Raw genomic sequence first — 18,711 nt, 5'->3', positions numbered from 1 at the left:
CATTTAAGAAAAGTTTTGAGTAATGATGTTATCATGATTTGAAAATATGTCCTACAGAAAATGTTAACTAATTGTATCTGTTTTGAAGAATTCATAGTGTCAACCTTAGAATGGCATTTTTTATCAGACTTCCAAAATACATCACATATACACATGTATAATAAAAAATGTAAAATAAAAAGTACATGTAAAATAAAAAAATTTATATTGAGTACCTTAGTACATGACCAAATATGTTTAAATGAATTTAATCATAAAAACTATTAATTGAAATAAATCTAATTCCAACAAATAAGAGAAATATCTTTGATTATGATTGGATTCTCCTAGTTCATTTCTGTTTTTTTAAGAAAAATATTTTTGTTGTTGTTTTTAAGTGTTCAAGCAAGATTCACTTTGGCAAAACAGGAAAAAAATAAAGAGAAATGGAAACAAGAGAAAAAATTCCTGCTTCCTGCAGAATATGAGAGTTAAAGACTTCTTGTAAGCAAAATCTTAAGAGAACAAAACTTATATTCTATTGGATGTACATACATGAATGCTTCTGAAAGCAATGCTTAAAACCATTAGAAAATAAAAATTTCCTTTCAGAATCTGAAGTTAGGGCCTTAAAGTAAATCTAATTATTTAATCTTAGTTTCCATAATATTATATATATATATGTAATTTAAGAACAAAAGGGAAGAGGCACTGTGACTCAAGTGGTAGAGTGCTAGCCGTGAGTACAAAGAAGTTCAGGGACAGCACGGAGGCTATTAAAGCCTCAGGATCAGCAAATAAAAATAAATAAATAAATAAAGCTGATATGAGTACTCTATTCAATTCTACTTTTATTGTATCTAGTAGAAAAGTTAAGTAACCGAAGTATTTCAAGTTTTATTCCTGCCAGCTGGTGAAGGCTCACAACATACATATTTTAAAACACAAAGACAGTTCTAGATGTTCTGCAAAGGCTATAGCCCTTTGATCTATAAAAGACCAAAGAGAATTTTATAGTTAATTAGTTAATACTTTATCAAAATGATCCTAGTATGTATTTCCTGGTCTGCTGCATCTGTTAGCAGTTTTCTGTCCACTTACAACCTTCAATTTTCATATGCTGTCTAGTCCTGCCTAGTAATGCCAGTTAAAGATTTTCATTTACCAGGATGAATAAGAAAAGTAACTAGTCATTCCCTACTCTGAATGAACAGATAAATAGAATGAATTAGTGAATGAATAAATTCATGAATTAATGCATGAGCAAATGAATGAATGAGTAAGTGAAGGGTACCTACATGGGACTATTCCTGTGCTCTCTTCTAAGGAACAGACATAATGTGTAAAAAGATACCAATGTTTTAGAAGACAACACAGGCATAAATAATACTATTTAGAAAAATATCCAAAATGATTGCTTTTCTCTCTCTAGAATCTAAAAAGTCTAAATACCTATGTTATCTTTATCAGAGAAGCATTTCTAATTTAGGTAGCAGTATTCATACAATATTCATAATAGGCTAGGCTTTCAAATTAATATATAGTTTAATTAAGGCACTTTAATAGAGCTACGGAAAATGTTAATGTTCACCAACTACAGAAAACCAAAATTTGCATTTGGCATAATGAGTCACTTTTTTTTGTTGTTGTTCAATCCTGAGGCTTGAACTTGGGGCCTGGGCGTTGTCCCTGAGCTCTTTTGCGCAAGGTTAGCACTTTTTTGTTCAAGGTTAGCACTCTACCACTTTGAGCCACAGCTCCACTTCTGTGTTTTTGAGTGGCTAGCTGGAGATAAGTCTCATGAGGACTTTTCTGTCCCAACTGGCTTCAAACCCCCATCTTCAGATCTCAGCCTCCTGAGTAGCTAGGATTACAGGAGTGAGTCATAGGTGCTCAGCAAATCACCTATCCTACAAATAAATACAATTCTGTTGCCTTTGGAAACAAAAGAACTCAAGATTAAAAGTCCTACCTTAAAAGTCCGATGGGTCTCTTAAGTTCAACTTGAATTTTTCACTATTTAAAATAGAGGTAAAGCTGGGAAGTTGGCTCACTGGTAGAGTGCTTGCCTCCCATGCATGAGTTCCTAGGTTCGATTCCTCAGCACATGAGCAAAAAAAAGCCAGAAGTGGCTCAAATGGTAGAGTGCTAGCCTTGAGCTGAAGAGCTGAGGGACAGTGCCCTGGCCCAGAGTTCAGGCCCCATGATCGATAAAAAAAAAAAGTTAAAATAGAGGTAAACTTGGTATCTAATTAAATGTAACTAAATAGGGGGGGGGGGAATGTGGGGCCTTGTTTTCTCATTCAATATAAACAAGCAAAAATAAAAATAAGATAAGCCCTACAAAACACAAACTTTTCATCTACATTTTCCAGTTGGAAGAAAAGTAGAAAACATATAAATGAGCTAAGAAGAGGAATAGCAAAAGCAACAGAAAAACCCTAAGAGACTAGAGGAATATTCCCAATCTCATTAGGTCCATACATCTTGAAGTCTGACTACTGGTTTTGAAGATTTTACCCACACTTCAGAGAATGGAAGATGTTCCTACATTGCTGGAATTCTCTGGGAACGTTTACAGACACTATACACAGGAACAAGCAAACATACTGGCCTTCTGAGAGAAGGCAGTCCTATTAAACATCCTACCAACTCAATCCTTCAGGAGAGGGAATCTTCCCATGAGACAGGTGAAACCTGGTGAGCATACATGGAAATTTCTTCAGGATTCTGCCACCATTAGTCTAAGACCTTGATTGAACTCACAGGTTGGACATATATTAAGATTCAAAAAGACAGGAAAGAATAAATATTCACTTCATAAATGTACTTTCATACAAGTTATCTATAATGTGAAAAACTTGTGTATTGACTTGATTTCCTTCAAGGAAAATAATTTTATTTAAAATGTTGTATGTCTTTTCTCTGCTAAGCATATTTTTCAGCCAGCCTCAAATTGTCACCAGCCTCAGATAAAACAGGTCCCCAATATGTGTTTATTGATGGAATAAACAAAAGGATACATACATGAATAATTTCAAATTATAGAGACACTGTGTTCATATACTTCTGTGCATTTATGGAGTGAAGGAGAAATTGCTTCTTCCTCCATACCTCCATGGGCTTTCTTCCTACTTCTTTTAAATCACAGGATCCCCTGATAAATTCAATTTTTAATTATGTAATTCATTTATTCTTACCCTTATGCTATAATAACAAATTCACAATGCACTTACTTTATAACCTTTCTGACAAAGATATTAGTTGAATCTGAGAAATCAAAATCTTCAAAGACCCAGAATAAATTGACTGTTTTTCATGTACATTAAATTTACCTAACAATTTTTAGAGATTATGTTATTAATATGTTATTAATTATATCCCCTAACAATATAATTTTTAAACATCTTCAGCTATGGGGACTTTAATAATTTCAGTTTTTATTCTACTAGAATTTTTTTCTTTTTTTGAAATTTAATTTTACTGTCAAGGTAATGTACAGAGGGGTTACAGTTACAAACTTAAGGTAATGAGTACATTTCTTGTCAAACACTGTTACCCCCTCCCTCTTTTTTCTCCCACTCTTCCTCTCTTAACTCCCTCCCCACAAGTTGTAATGTTCATTTCCAACATATTGTCTTGTGAGTATTGCTGTTGTATTGGTTCACCCTTTGTCCTTTGTTTCACCATTTTGTTTTTCCCCTTTCCTTCCCTAAATCAGATAAACATATATACAAGACACAGGGTACCAAAATCAAATACAGTTCCAATAAGGGATAAACCAAAGGGAAAAAATGAAAGAAAAAAGAAAGAACTTCACACAGTAAATTAAAAGCGACAACAAAGAAAAACCTCCTGCTCCCATATCTTAGAGTTCATTTCAATTAGCATCATCTGATATGGTCATATGTACATAGCTACTGAGCTACTGTGATTTTCTTCTAGGACTATCCTAGACATATACTAATTACTACAAAATGAAGGCAACCATGGAGCCTATGTTGCTTTGGGTCTGGCTTACTTCGCTTAATATGCTTTTTTCCAACTCTTTCCGTTTCCTTATGAATAGGGGCAATGCCATTCTTTCTGATGGAAGCACAGAATTTCACTGTGTATATATACCACATTTTCCTGATCCATTCATCTACTGAGGGCATCTGGGTTGGTTCCATATCTGAGCTATGGTAAATAATGCTGCAATGAACATGGTTGTGCTGGTAGCTTTAGTATGGTCTTGTTTGTGGTTATTTGGGTAAATGCCCAAAAGTGGAATTGCTGGATCATAGGGGAGCTCTTTTGAGGAACCATCATAGTGTTTTCCAGAGTGGATGAACAAGTTGACACTCCAACCAACAGGGTATTAGCATTCCCTTTTGGCCATATCACTGCCAGCATCTGTTGTTATTAAATTTCTTGATAATGGCCATTTTAACTGGGGTAAGGTGGAATTTCAATGTTGTTTTGATTTGTATTTCTTTTATGGTCAGAGATGTTGAGCATATGTTTATTGGCCATTTTTATTTCCAATTCAGAGAAGTCTCTTTTAAGTCTTTAGCCCATTTGTTAATGGGGTGGTAGTTTCTTTGAGGATTTGTTTTGTGGAGGGGATTTAAATTTTTGAGCTCTAAGTATATTTTCGATATGAGGCCCTTGTCTGTGTATGGCTACTAAAGACCTTCTCCCAATCTGTGGGCTTTCTATTGATCTTGCTAGCTATGCCCTTTGCCATGCAGAATCTCTGCAGTTTAATGCAATTCCATTTATCCAACCTTTCTTTGATTTGTTGTGTTTCTAGGTGTTTATTAAGAAAGTTTGACCTGTGCCAAGGAGCCCCAGTATTTCTCCTATTTCTTCCTGTAATATTTCTCCTGATAAATTTTAAATACCTAATAATATGAGAGCCTTAGTAAGAGTTCAGTTGGCTGTAATACTTGCTTAAACACAGACATGCAAAACAAAAGTTAACTAAGCATAACAATGGCATAAATGTCACCCCATAACATTCTATAATAACAGGCTCTAATATTCATCTTAACTATGGTTTCTGAATTTTTCTTTAATGACTATATCATCATTCTTAAATGTTAAATGATTAATAGTATCCCTCCCCCACTCTGGCTGTAAGACTGCCTCCCTGTCCTGTTTCCTCACTTCAGGTGTGACACAATGTGCTTGTCTATGTCAGTGTGTTTTGTCTATTATTGGCACATAAATATCTTTGAGAGCAGGAAAAGAAATGGTCTGTGTGTGTGCTAATGAGTACGCACTTCCCTAGATTGTTCTCCATAGAAATCTCCTTCCATATGGGACAAGAGCCAAGGAGAGCCCGAGGACTTCCCTGACCCTAAGCCAAGGGTGTGGCAGCATGGCAAAGCCCTCACCAATATCAGCTGGGTGCCCTAAGGGAAGAAATGAGCATGGGGGAGGAGAAAGTACAAGGCAGGAAGAAACCTGGTATCTAGCCTACAGATCTTTTACTTTGAGACAATAATCTGGGAATCCAACATTTTTACTGTACTTTAAAGATTTTAAAGAATGCTCATGATTGACACATTTACAAATGATTCCAGAACACAAGGATCAACTGATCTTTACACAGAAACTAACCTACAAGGATATGCCATTGAAAAACAGCTAAGTCTCTTTGGTCACTGATGCCTTTAACTTTGCCATCAAGGTAAGAAATAACTTGGAGAATATTTTCACCTCTACATTCACAAAACATTTCATTGAGAAATCTCTCAGGCTACTACTACAAGCTTCCTTATATTCAGGTCAGACAGATACTAGACTTACCTCTGTTTTAGGTTTACAAGCAATTTAAAGGCCAAATGTAGTCTTCCTCGTTGAAGTATTATTCTGCACCACCATGATAGCACTCAATTGCATATGACAGAACTGCAATAAATATTCACTGAATACAACCAAACTAAAGCTTTTTACAAATAGGAGAAAAAAAATAAACTCGTCCTATGTAAGAAGGATGAGGGCTCAAGCCAGCAGAGTGTTGGCATTTGTGATGATTGGTGTTCTTAAAATTTCCACTTAAGGTTGATGACAGAATCAAGCTCTGCTACAAACTATGAATAATTTATTTGTGCACAAAACATTCTGTTAATGGAAATCATTTTATGGTTCAAGATCTAAAACGTAGCTGCTGTCCTATAGTTTAAATGGTTGCTTTAATCATTAGTATACAAGATAATGACAAATGATAACTACAGGATCATTGCATGCTCTTAAAGTGATTTAATAAAAAAATCTCTTCTGAACTCAAAAAAGCTCCTCTATAGATGGAGATAAGGTGGATTACACCAGCCGACACATGGTTATCATCAAATTTAAGAACCTTTTTTTGTTGTGAGAGATATCACCCATTGAAAGGATAACTTGATCCAAACAGCTAATACACTATTTTCTATTTTAGTGCTCAATTAAAAATCCCCTGCTTTCCCAAACTACAGTGTCTAGATCCAATAAATCTTTTTTTTAAAAGAAGAGAGAAGTGCATGTGTTTGCACATTCCCTAGACATTGCAGCCTGCCAAAAAATGTTCCTTCACTGTGCTATTTCAGCAAGTCGTGAGATGGCAGTGATCGTGCCCCTCAAAAGGAAAAGACAGCTATTTTCCCTGTATGTTTTTATTTTCGAAGGCTGAAAGGCACACTTCTGGCTGTTGAGAGTACTCTGACAAGTACACATGTTACTGAATTTGTGGGGATTTTGGCACAATTATGGTTGAGAACACCGAAAACTACCCCAAGATCTTTAAGGATCTGAAATAAGAGCAAGAAGAGGAGGAAGACAAGTTTTCTAGTGAATTCTGGTTTCTAATTATGAACTCTCATGGAGAAAGAAAAGAAGAATACAACATATGCTCTGTGTCTACTTTATTTCAAATATAACTAATAGAAAACCAAACTGATGATACCCAAATCAGCTTCTCTCTTTATCTCCCTTTTTCTATTAAAACTCATAGCCGGGTGCTGGTGTCTCATGCTTGTAATCCTAGCTACTCAGGAGGATGACATCTGGCTTGAAGCCAGCAAAAAGCTGGAAGTGGAGCTGTGGCTCAGGTGGTAGAGTGTTAGCCTTGAGCAAAAAATGCTCAGAGATAGTGCCCAGTTCAAGCCCCAGTACCAGCACACACAAATACAAAAAAAGCAATATTTAAATTCTTAAGCTCAAGACAAAGAATTATTATTGATAACTTGTTTGTTCCTTCTTTTCAACTCCAGAGCACATGCATGAATGCATAAATACATACACACACAAACACACACATGCATGCACATGCACATATACATACACATCAGGCAATCAGACAGTCCTTCACGGCTTCCCTCATACTTTCCTTTCTATTGTCTATTTCCCATCAGTTTTTTGTGCTGTAACCTCAATGCAGCTCTCCAACCCCTGTCTCAAACCCCCACTATACAAAGGCAAGAGATTACAATGTATGCCAGATCCAACTGGCATACTTGCAACCCAGGGCAGGACTGGACACAGTACCCTAAGGAATATGGGATGTGGGGACAATTACCAGTGGCAGTGATCTATGGAAGTATCAAGAGAAACTTACAGAAAACAAGCTAAGCTGAACACAACCACAAGGGCATGAGAATGCAAAATCTATGAGGCATGATAGACTAAGGGAAGATGGAGGAAGTAAAGTCAGAAATAATTCCCTAAACTTCGGGTAAAACTACTCATTCAAGTGTTCTAGGTGGTTCCTTGATCTGTAATGAAAAGTGTAAGAGGAGATGTAAAAGATGCAAGCTGAGGTGAGTGCTCTTGAGTGAATTCATGCAAGTGCACCCTCAATGGCTTCCATGCCTGCAGTGACCACTCACTCTACCTTTACCTCCACCTCTCACTCTTTAATACTACCTACCAGACTACCTACCAACACGTTTCCACAGTGCACCTCTGATGAAATCATTCTTCTGCTCAAAAAGGATCCAGGACTTCCCACTCAGGCTACATGGAATGAATATTCCGTATGGTTTTGAACAAAGGCAGCTGGGCACCTCTCTTAGACTACATTTACACCTGCACTCCCAGCATCCTTCACCTGCCCTGGCCACATCGCATATAATCCTTGCAGATAACTGTTATTTTGGTTGTCATGAGCAAGAAAAAGGAAAGAAAACATACATGAGAATGCAGGGGGGTTCTTCCTTTCTTCTGTTTAATTTGGTGAGCAAGGATAATGGAGCTATTCTTCCCCTATGAGTATTTTTTTTCTTTTTGCAGTAAATAAGGATCCCTAAAAATGTACAAATTTGTCTTATGACTCTGTTCTGGATATTTAGTATCAGATTTGCCGATTCATCCCACTGATGCAATTAAATCTGTATCCAGATATCAATTTACAGGCTTCAAAATGAGTTTTAAAAGAAAAGTCACAATAAATATCTGTTGGGTAGCTATTTTTTAATGCCATCTCTTTAGTCTGAAGAGACATTGACAAAATAAAGACTTCCTTTTGTCCTTAAGCAACTAACATTGCAACATATGAGATAAAAATCCCACATAAATTACTATAAAACTGCAAACCCAATAACACATACTGGAAGTGACATGAGCGAAGTAAGAACGTGCTAAGGGAATTCTTAGAGCACATGAAGTAAAACATGAAGACAAGTTACCCTAAAGTAACTAAAAAAAATCAACCAGACTATGTCATTAGTAAGTGCTTTAACTGATAGCGCAAATAATAGATGAGGCCGATAATGCAATTGAGAAAGTTAATTTGTCTTCTGGGAATTCATGGATAAAGAAGTCAATGTGATATCAAGCTCAACATATAATAAAGATTTCTAAGAGGGAGGTTTTGCCTAATATGTAATTCAGGTATTTGTAGTTAAACATCTAGCTGCCATCAGAGCTTAAATTCAAGAGGGCTTTTTATAATCTCTAAGGAGGCTGCTTGGAGATAATGAGATTTGTGGATGAGTGAAAGATTGAGTAAACTCAACAGTATCTTCAGACGTCTGGAAAATTCACATTCTTTATGCCATAGTGTTAGGTACACTTCTTTGGACTGGCTCTAGATTCCCTAATATTGTCAGATCTGACTCTTCCTCAAAATTTCATATGGCTTATATTTCCTTCTTGGAATCATACAAAACAGAATAACGGTGACCACATCTACAAAGCTCCACTACTTGGATGTTGGCCATTCCAGCACACCAGGGATCTCAGAGTAACTATAGCATGCTATTTTGATGTTGGGAGAATCAGGGTTAAAATTCTGGCTCTATGATTCATTAGGGCAGTGACTTTGTAAATCATTCAATTGTAACACCCACTACCACCACCAGCCTCTATTTCCTCATATACATAATGAAGTATGAATGATATCTCTTAAGACACTCCTTGTCTCAAGTAAGGTAATTTACATAGATGGCATTTGAAAATTGTAACTCATTACCCAAAGTTTATACACGTTATCCTAGAAACAAGGTATATGATCATTCAATTCTACTGTGTAAGTTTTGTATGGTGAGTGAAAGAGGAGAGATTCACCCTCCTCTGCCATTCTACAGCACAGGCTGATGCAAGGAGACAGGGAAAATGATAGATAAGAAGGAATATTATAAAATAAGAAAGCAACATTCCATAAGGGCTTTCAGATAGCTACAGAATGCTCACGGGACCAAATGTCCTTCCTTCATGCTACTGGTTTAATGAATGCTCACTAACTGACCCAGGGACAAACAAATGGATAATTTACTAAACCCATGAATGGATAAGAATGTAGCCAGTATAAAGCTCAAGAAATGAAGTTGGCACAGTCAAGTCTAAAAACTATCTTTCATGTGACTGACAAAATATAATTCGTATTACAATTTAAACAGTGTTCAGAATTCAATCATTCCTGCTACTAATTACTGGTAGTTTCTGAGTTCCTAATATTTGTTTTTAATTCTCACAAAACCTTGTGAATTAAGTAGTATCCTTATTTAACTCAAAACAACCATTATTTCAAAGCACATTGACCCAGTGGGCTGACTGGGCCAGTAGCGAGCAGAGCTCAGTGAACTAAGCAAGAAGGCTACTTGCACTCCATGACCAGACAATGGCCATGCTCAGAAGGCATTTAGGAGACAGTCTCCCACACACAGGGTGGGAGATTAGGTACAATCAACTGAAATTTAGCTTTGTACCATATTTTTGGAATAACTGTAAAAGCCAGGCTTGACAGCAGACAGAAAACTATGTACTGAACAAAGACATTTCAATTGGTTATCATATGCTAGCCTAAATATACCTAATGAAGAAATTAAGGTTTTGCCTTTGAAATTTTTTAAACACCTCTATTCTGATGGGCTTTTCATCTAATTGCCTTATAACCCTTTAATTATACACACACACACATACATATAATCAAAATGGCACTACAGAGGCATAACAACAAAACATTTCTGGTCACAAGTAAGGACTGAATCATGAATTTGACAGACTGGATGAAAAGACCCTCTGGAATTTTACACACCTGATTTCTACTCTCACTGGATACTTAAAAACTCGACAAACAAACCAAGTTCCAAGGTGTTTCCCCACCTCAAGACAGATTATTTTAGACAAAGCTAAAGAGACTTGGAATGGCATACATTACACATACATTGTCACCAAACAAACACCTTCTATGAACATTATACAAAATTGTCACTGAAAAACTATCTTCAATATTCATGTCTCAGGATGCTCACAGTTCTGCAGACACTATTGATTAGTGTAACTTCGAAGTTGATTATTTTACTCCCTTATTCATGACCACTTCCCAGGTTTTAAAATGGTTCCAGTGTATTTGGAGAGAAAGTAAAGTAACAAGCTGCACATTTTTAGAATCATGGGGAAAAAAAGAATCTGAGAAACTCAAATCTTGTGACTTAAATGAGAAAAACAAATTTTGTTCCAAATTTTCTGTTATTTGTAGAAAGGGTTAATTTAAGCATGAATCTGCCTGCATTAAAAAAAAAATTACCAAGTCCTAAAATCAGTATCATTTAAATTTTTGATGCCAAAAATCTGTTTGACAGAGCGGGCTTTACTATACTGACATTTTAACAGTAGCCAAAGTCCTGTTCCCACTAAATTCGGTCTTGGCAGTACCAATAATCTGCTAACAGCCTAAACTCCTCCTGGTTCTGTGTGCTTTACCTCCAAAGCTTCCACAGCAACCCAGGGAAATGTGGAAGTGGAATCAGGCAAGTTTTGGCCTTAAAGTTCAGTCCTTATTACAAAACCCAAAATTTCTGTAACACAAAAAATAAGATGCTAATTTGCTTTTTTTTAAATCATGCTTTAGCTGTGATTCTGACAAGATGCAAGTATGCATAAAAAAAACAGGAAAAAATTTGATATTCTCATACAACCTCAAGATTATGAAAAACAAAAGTAAAGTAGTACTAAAAGGGGCTAGAGGTTTAGCTCCGGGGGAGAGCCTGTACAAGGGCCTGAATTAATCTCCAACATCAAAACTAAAATAATGTGAAATAGAACAAAACCAAATCCAATTGTAATAAAAGGATGAATTTCAAACCATAAGGTGACATTTTCCAATGTTCAGCTAAAACCGGGTATCTCCGAAAATACAACCAAAATAGAAACAATTGCATGTATAGACTTACAAATGCTTTCACTTGAGGTAACAATTCAGACATCAATCACAGACTCTGAGGAGCTTAAACCATTATCCTACAGATTTTCACATAAAGCTTACTAAATATTGTGCTTAAGAAATCTTTCCTGTAACTATGAAATCAAGCCACATAGAAAGCATTTGGTTCAACTTACCTAATGGCCAAATGTTAAACAACTGGAAAAAGAATACTCCAACTAAACCAATGCTGTGAATTTTTCAAGTAGATCTGATTACCATCGTCTTTTAAAAAAAGTCAAAGACTCCACCTAAAAAGGAAAATACAAACAAAAATAGCATTTAAACCAGGGGTGCTTTATATAAGCTGTATGATAATAAAACAAAATTTAAATTGAATTAACTATTATATGTTTTCCTAGTTAGTGCAATACTCAAAACTATATAAAAACAAAATGAGCAAAATGAGAGTAGCCCTAGCTACATACAGTCTCTATTAAGGAGAGAAACTGACCCTTACAGAGATCACTAAAACATAATAATGGTCACATAGTTTTGGATGGGCTTCCCTAGCATGAATTTCCAAATCATTACGTGAGTGATACCTTGTTTCTCAGAGTAAGTCTCTAGTAAAAGACCCATAAATAACTTAATTTTGGCTTATAAATACAAGTTTATTTTGTCTATTTTGCCAGGAGATGATCCTTTCTAAGATCCATTTTAATCTCAGCTCTAACTGAAGGATCAAGAGAAAGCAAGAAATATTTCAATTGTGTTGAGCCTAAAATGAACCTTGATGTGGAGGGGGAGTTTATCAGAAATAGGAAAAAAATTACACATTTTCATCTAATCCCAAATCAGTCCTTCCTGAGGTGGATTTATTACATTAAAAAGACTAATATTTTCCAAGTCCCAAAATATCCAATACAACCATATACAAATAAAAGTTCAAAAATATAGGCCAAAGCTATATTAAGTTCATGGTTTGTACGATACAGTTTAGAAAGAGCCACACTTGCCATCCCCTGAATGTCACTGCACACACTAATGAAGTATGAAAAAATAAAGGCTGAAGTAGATTTTTCTATCCACTTCTGATTTCAGAAGGTACTCGCTAAACAACAACAAAAGTTGCTAATTATGGAAAGATTAAAAAAAACAATAACCACAGTACTAAGTAGAACTCAGTAAAATGTTTTCATTTCCTAGAAAACCTTCTAGTCTTACCGCTATTGAAGGAGCAGTAATCTAGGAAGCTCATTTGGGCATGGTCTCCAAAGACTCCTTCATTAGGAGAAGTAAACAGTTTTAACTACCATTCGAGACATCTTGCCATTTGTATGACAAGACAAAGGTCATTTGTTTTGGTTATTGTTTTACTTATTTTTTGCGTGTGGCACTGGAGATCAAACCAGGGTCTCTGCTACTAAGCCACACCCCTAGTCCATACCTTGGGTATTTTAACCGAATCAATAAATATGATTACTATTCAGCGAACTCTGACATGACACAAAGTACACATATTTCACATTTAAATACCTCGGGCCGTGAAAAAATATTCACTTTTTTTCCATGGAATTTTATGGGGAAGTTTCGATGGTTCTCTCAAATAATGCCACTAACTACCTGCATAGTATTACTTCTGAATATTTGTCAGGATATATTTGTACAGAAGCTAGTACACCAATTACCACCTTTTCTTCTTGCTAGCCATTTACCAAAAGTGACTAGGAAACATCAGAATGACCTTGAAGATTTATTTTTAAATTCCTCTTTTGTTCAGTTTTCAATGTACAATGTGAAAGCGACTATATCTCCCATTCCTTTCTCAGCTCTTATTCATTTCTTAAGTACAGTACTATTCTAATATTAAATAATTCTTGCCTCCTAGGAAGTTCCTAGTTTCTGAGTGTAGCCAGTTACCAGGCCAATATTATCAAAAGGCTTTTTACCTACAAATCAGCAAATGAGATCTCATTTCTACATAACTATGGTTGTCTAAGTGGTTGATGATTTCAAATGACTTAGGAATTTTTCAGTGCTTATACAGTACCTAAAAATAGTGGCACAACCACTTCATATCAAAGTTCAAAAGCAATAATAACTAGATACATTAGTCACCCATACAGTTGACTCATTTAAATGGCTACCACTGATTAGCACAAAAGGTAGCAATACATTGCCTATATAGCAAGTAAGCTACAGGTACACACACTACGAGACAAAAATTCCTTTAGAAACATTCATTTCCTTGAAAGTGAGCAATGATTTCATATTTGAGATGTGGCTCAACTTAGAGAGTCAATCTTGATTAACAAAGCCAAGAGAGAGCAGAGAATGAGGCCCTGAGTTCAGGCCCAGTTACCAGCACATAAAACAAACTACAAAAATGAGCAATGACATTTATGCTAGATTCCCATAATATCTATCCTACACCATAGTATGATACATTAAAAAAAAAACTTACAACGTGATAAAAGAGGCTGGGTCTAAACTACTTTACTTTAACATTCATCTATTCATCCATTCATTCAGTCAGTCATGCTGAATGACTGCTCTTGTGCATGCTAGACAAGCACCATATTACTAAGCTGCAGCCCCAGACCTTTAATGTGATTTTGTTGCTAGCCTTACCACACCAGTGTGGAGTAAGAGTCTGAATCAGTGGCATTTTTCACCTCATCAGAAGATCTAAGCACACCTAACTTCAAATTTCAATCAGTTATAGGATCTTAAACAATGGGGCAATCTATCATTAGCTAATATTTGATTATGCTGGTCTACTCTGATTGGTCTATTTAATCTATTCACACACAATAAATCAGATACAGCTCCAATGCTGAGAGCTTTCGTGGCTTCCTCTAGCTGAATTTTTTGCCCCTGGTTAGTACACAGGAACCACACTCTCTAGATTAACAGGACACACCCTGGGAGCAGTTTAGGTGACTGGTCCGTGGCTACACTGACCACAGGAAGTTGAGTTTGGGAGAACCCTTCTGAGAGACAAACAGCAGGCTTGTAGGTCATCATGTCTCTATAGACCTGTACTGACGTAGAGATCTTCAGTCTCATTTCCTTGATGATGAAAATTAAAGCAGTTTTTCACCCAGAGTGTATACCTAGAAGCAGGTTTCCTGACAATGTACTATTTCCCTCTTCAAATCCTACAGCCTCTTTGACACACAGGGTCAAAACTTCCAACAGTGGGCAGTAGTTTCATGGGCATCAACTCCAATGCAATTGCTTCTTAGTACAAGACAGGAAGGGAAGGGGAAGGAGGTATTAGCATGCATATAATGAGAGAGAATAAACCCTGAATATCACAGGCTTCATACTACCTCATTCATCATGTTACCATCAACACACCTCTGTACCACCCTAGAAAAACTGCCCAAGGAGAACAATGAAATCAAGAATAATAGCATTACAACTTGAATAATGCAATATTCAATTTGAATAACCTTCTCTACTTAGTGATTTATATTTTTCCTTACAAACATGAAAGAGCATTAAAGATATTTTAATCCTATGACCCAAATATAATTATTTATATTAATCCTATGACCCAAATATAATTATTTATATTTTAATTTTAATCTAGCATTTGTTCCAAATAAAGGCATATTTTCACATAGCTGTCTTCATTATATGCACATATAATTATGCATTGTGATATTTTCACTTACTATTTCATAATCACATTCCATTTTTTAAAGCAGACTGGATCTTGAACTCCAGGTCTTGTGCTTGCTTAGGCAGCACTCTACTGCTAAACAATGCCTTCAGTTCAGCTCTCTTTGAACCGGTTCCTTTTGAGATAAGGGTCTCACTTTTCAACTGGCATGCCTAGACTATGATCTGCCATTTCACACTTGTTGAATATGAAGTGGCAGGCTTATGCCACTATGTCCAGCTTCTTCCACTGAGATGGAATTTTATGGATTCTTCTGCCTAAATTGGCCTAGAAATGCAGTCTTCATAATCTCAGGCTCTAGCATTCGCCACTATGCCCAACTGTTGGTAGTGAAGGGATGTGTGCCCACCCAGGTCCATCCTTCTATTTCAGCCTCCCAAGAAGCTAAAATTACTGGCACATGCTACCAGTGTCTGGCTACAAGCAAACTATTTTACATAGCATTCATTGTTATTAGCCACACAATATTCCACAGTTAACATGAAGTTACTATTCCCACTTACAGTAAATATTTCACATGTTTTTATTTGCAACAAGAAAAATACATCCTTAAAATATCATCATATATAGGATTATTTAATCAAAAGATAGGAATATTTTATCCATTTCATATTGATAATCAATGATGCCAAGAAACTCAAATTACTTACAAAGTTACCAGCAATAGATATTAGAAATGTCATAGTGACACCATTTACTTTGTACAATTAATGTATGGTAATAAAAAATAAATCCAAACAATAATTTGTGCACAAAAGATTGGTTCATTTATTCAAATGGTACTTAAGGATTGTTATTTTAAGGATGACAGTAATTATTTTTCCATTTAAAAATAATTGTGGTATTTACCTTTAATGTAAAACCTACTTATATAATTTGACATATGCTTATATATGTTTATACATACTAGCTTCCCCATAATTTTTTTCCTATAAGTTTTAAAATATTTCACCATTAAGTATTCCAGGCATAAGATAGATATTCAAATATTTTTGACAAATTTCAAGCCATCAACAACACTATTTACTAAGCTAACATATCTTTATGTAAGCTTGCTATATTGTTTTGCATGTATGTATTCTAGGCATCTCATTTTCTTTCGGGCATCCACATATAAATGAGGCTTTAATTCAGATTAAGCAAATAAAATGCTACTGGCATTATTTTATGTGGTTTTTCACATGTATTAGCACATGAATTTGGTGTGCATATGTTAGGCACCTTTAATTAATACTTTATATTTCATTCTGCTCTTTGTTCTCTTCTGTTTAAACACTCCTGGATATTTCCTTATGCTCATATGTAGACTTGCAAAATTCTCAGCCACTTTGCCAGAATATAATTCTTTAATCAAGTGCATTATTTCCCCTCCATATTCAGCCATACTAAATTTTTTAAAATCCCATTTGAAGTCTGATAATTGCATTGAATCATGTATATGTGTGTGTATGTGTGTGAGAGAGAGAAAGAGAGAGAAAAAGAGAAAGAGAGAAAGGGAGGAAAGGAGAAAGGGAGGGAGAGAGAGAGAGGGAGAGAGAGTTTCAGTTTGGGTTTACTATGTTCAAAACAACATATTGAGCTACAATACGTATCTGTTTATGAAACTTTACTCTTACATCTCAATGGTCAATATTCTTCTGGTCAGTCTCTTGGTGTTCTTTCTTTTCCCATTTCAATTTCACTTTGATGAAATACTTCAGGCATTATGTCAAGCAACTAATTGTGTTAATTTCTCAGGAGCCCTCAAATGAATCCTTTACACGAGGAAACAGTGATTAAATAGAAGACATCTTTAAAGTCCAATCTTAAATAAAACATCTGGATTTCCTTGACAGAAACAAAATTATTCTGTAAATAAATAGCAACCACTGCAAAATAATATTCCATGCAACCATTTTAGTATATAACCAAGACTGAGTTCACTTAAAATGTAGCTGAATGACTGACCCTCCTCCCAGCCCACCTCCCATAATCTATGGGGTCATCAATGTCTCCTATTTCTGCTGTAAACTAGGGATGGAGTCAAAGATGGGGGGCAGGAATCATAGAGATGTAATTAAATTACAGTGAAATATTTAAACTTAAATCTGACTAAAAAGAGCCTATATTTTGTTGTGCACATCAATCAAATCCATGTATCATCCTTGATTTAGGTACTTTCAAGGAATTTTTTTGTTTGATAACCTATGTGGAACATGAAGAATTATATACATTATGATAAAAAGGAAAAGAAAGACAAACATAAAGGATAAAAGGGAAAATAATAATAAATTTGAATGTCTGTGAAGGACCAGAACAATTTTAAAAGTCACACTACATGTCAAGCTGAGTGAAGAAACACAGAGAGAACATGACCAATATTTAATCTGAGCCTGTTTTCTTTAATACTGCAAAATACCCACAGATTTTCTTTCCCAAGAGTTCAAAGTAGCAAGCAGAGTAGGTGGAAGCACTTCAAGAGCAAAAGAGGTTGGGAGAGGTAGGTAACATAGGAAATGGAAATTATACTTTCTGCCACTTAAGTATGAATATCTGAGATGTTTCATGGAGGCTATTTAAAGAGATACCTGTGATGTGGATCTAACATTTGTCCTGAGATGACTGTGGCCTTTCAGCCACATCTCAGTCTGATCTATGTAAAGACTAAATTGATACTACCATCTGACAATAGCAGTGAGCAGTTCTTTACATAACCAAATACCTACCTACATCCCCAAACAATCCTTGTCCAAAGGGAAACCTAAATATTTCAGGGATCCCAACAGTATATTTTCAGAACTTTAACAGACACATGAATCACTGTGGAAGCTTGTTAAAATGCAGATTCTGATTCTATAGGTCTGGGAGGAGCCTAAATTTCCCAGATGATGTAGATACCTTAGTGTGAGGGTTACACATTGGAAAACAAGACAATAATGGCAATCAGCCAATTAGAAGTGTTCGTTAAGTACTGAACACTGTGCTATTTGTTGTAGAAAATAATACAGCCCATGACATAAGCTTGAACAAATACACACAAAAGAGTTTAAGAAAAAGTGCTACATGGTAAATGGTGTGGTACAAATTCTAAAAATAATAGCAGTGCAGAACAGAAAGAGTTGAATAGGGACTAGAGGAGTTGGATGTTTTGAGGAGAGCAAGCTGGAGATGAACAGGCCCCAAGCTGGGAAACAGAGCTGGGCGGGATGGAGAAAGAGCAGGGTTCCACCATAGGCAACCTACCAGGAAGCCTAGAGCTTCAGCAAGAGAAATCTAAGTGTACCTGCTTTGAGTTACTGACATCAACATAGGAAACTTTTAATCAGGGAAAGGGAAATTTTAGCTCTGCTTAAAATTTGTACATTTGGGAATTTATAAAACTACCCTCAAATAATAAAGAATGGGCAGTCTTGCCTTGATCTTATGCAAATTTTCTCTATTGGCAGCAGCA

General features: G+C 35.7%; 1 protein-coding gene across 1 annotated transcript in view; it reads right to left on the bottom strand.

The window, feature by feature from the left end:
* Hivep2 (human immunodeficiency virus type I enhancer binding protein 2) overlaps nucleotides 1-18,711 on the bottom strand; it is a 140,630-nt gene that overhangs the window by 69,215 nt on the left and 52,704 nt on the right. Inside the window, exon 2 of the mRNA XM_013026946.1 lies at nucleotides 11,785-11,898. The gene's annotated coding sequence lies outside the window, so the exon portion shown is untranslated. The remainder of the gene's footprint in view (nucleotides 1-11,784; nucleotides 11,899-18,711) is intronic.

Source organism: Dipodomys ordii, unplaced genomic scaffold (genome assembly GCF_000151885.1).
Source record: "Dipodomys ordii isolate 6190 unplaced genomic scaffold, Dord_2.0 Scaffold98, whole genome shotgun sequence".
NCBI classification, from domain to species: Eukaryota; Metazoa; Chordata; class Mammalia; order Rodentia; family Heteromyidae; genus Dipodomys; species Dipodomys ordii.
This window is presented reverse-complemented; position numbering and strand designations above follow the sequence as displayed.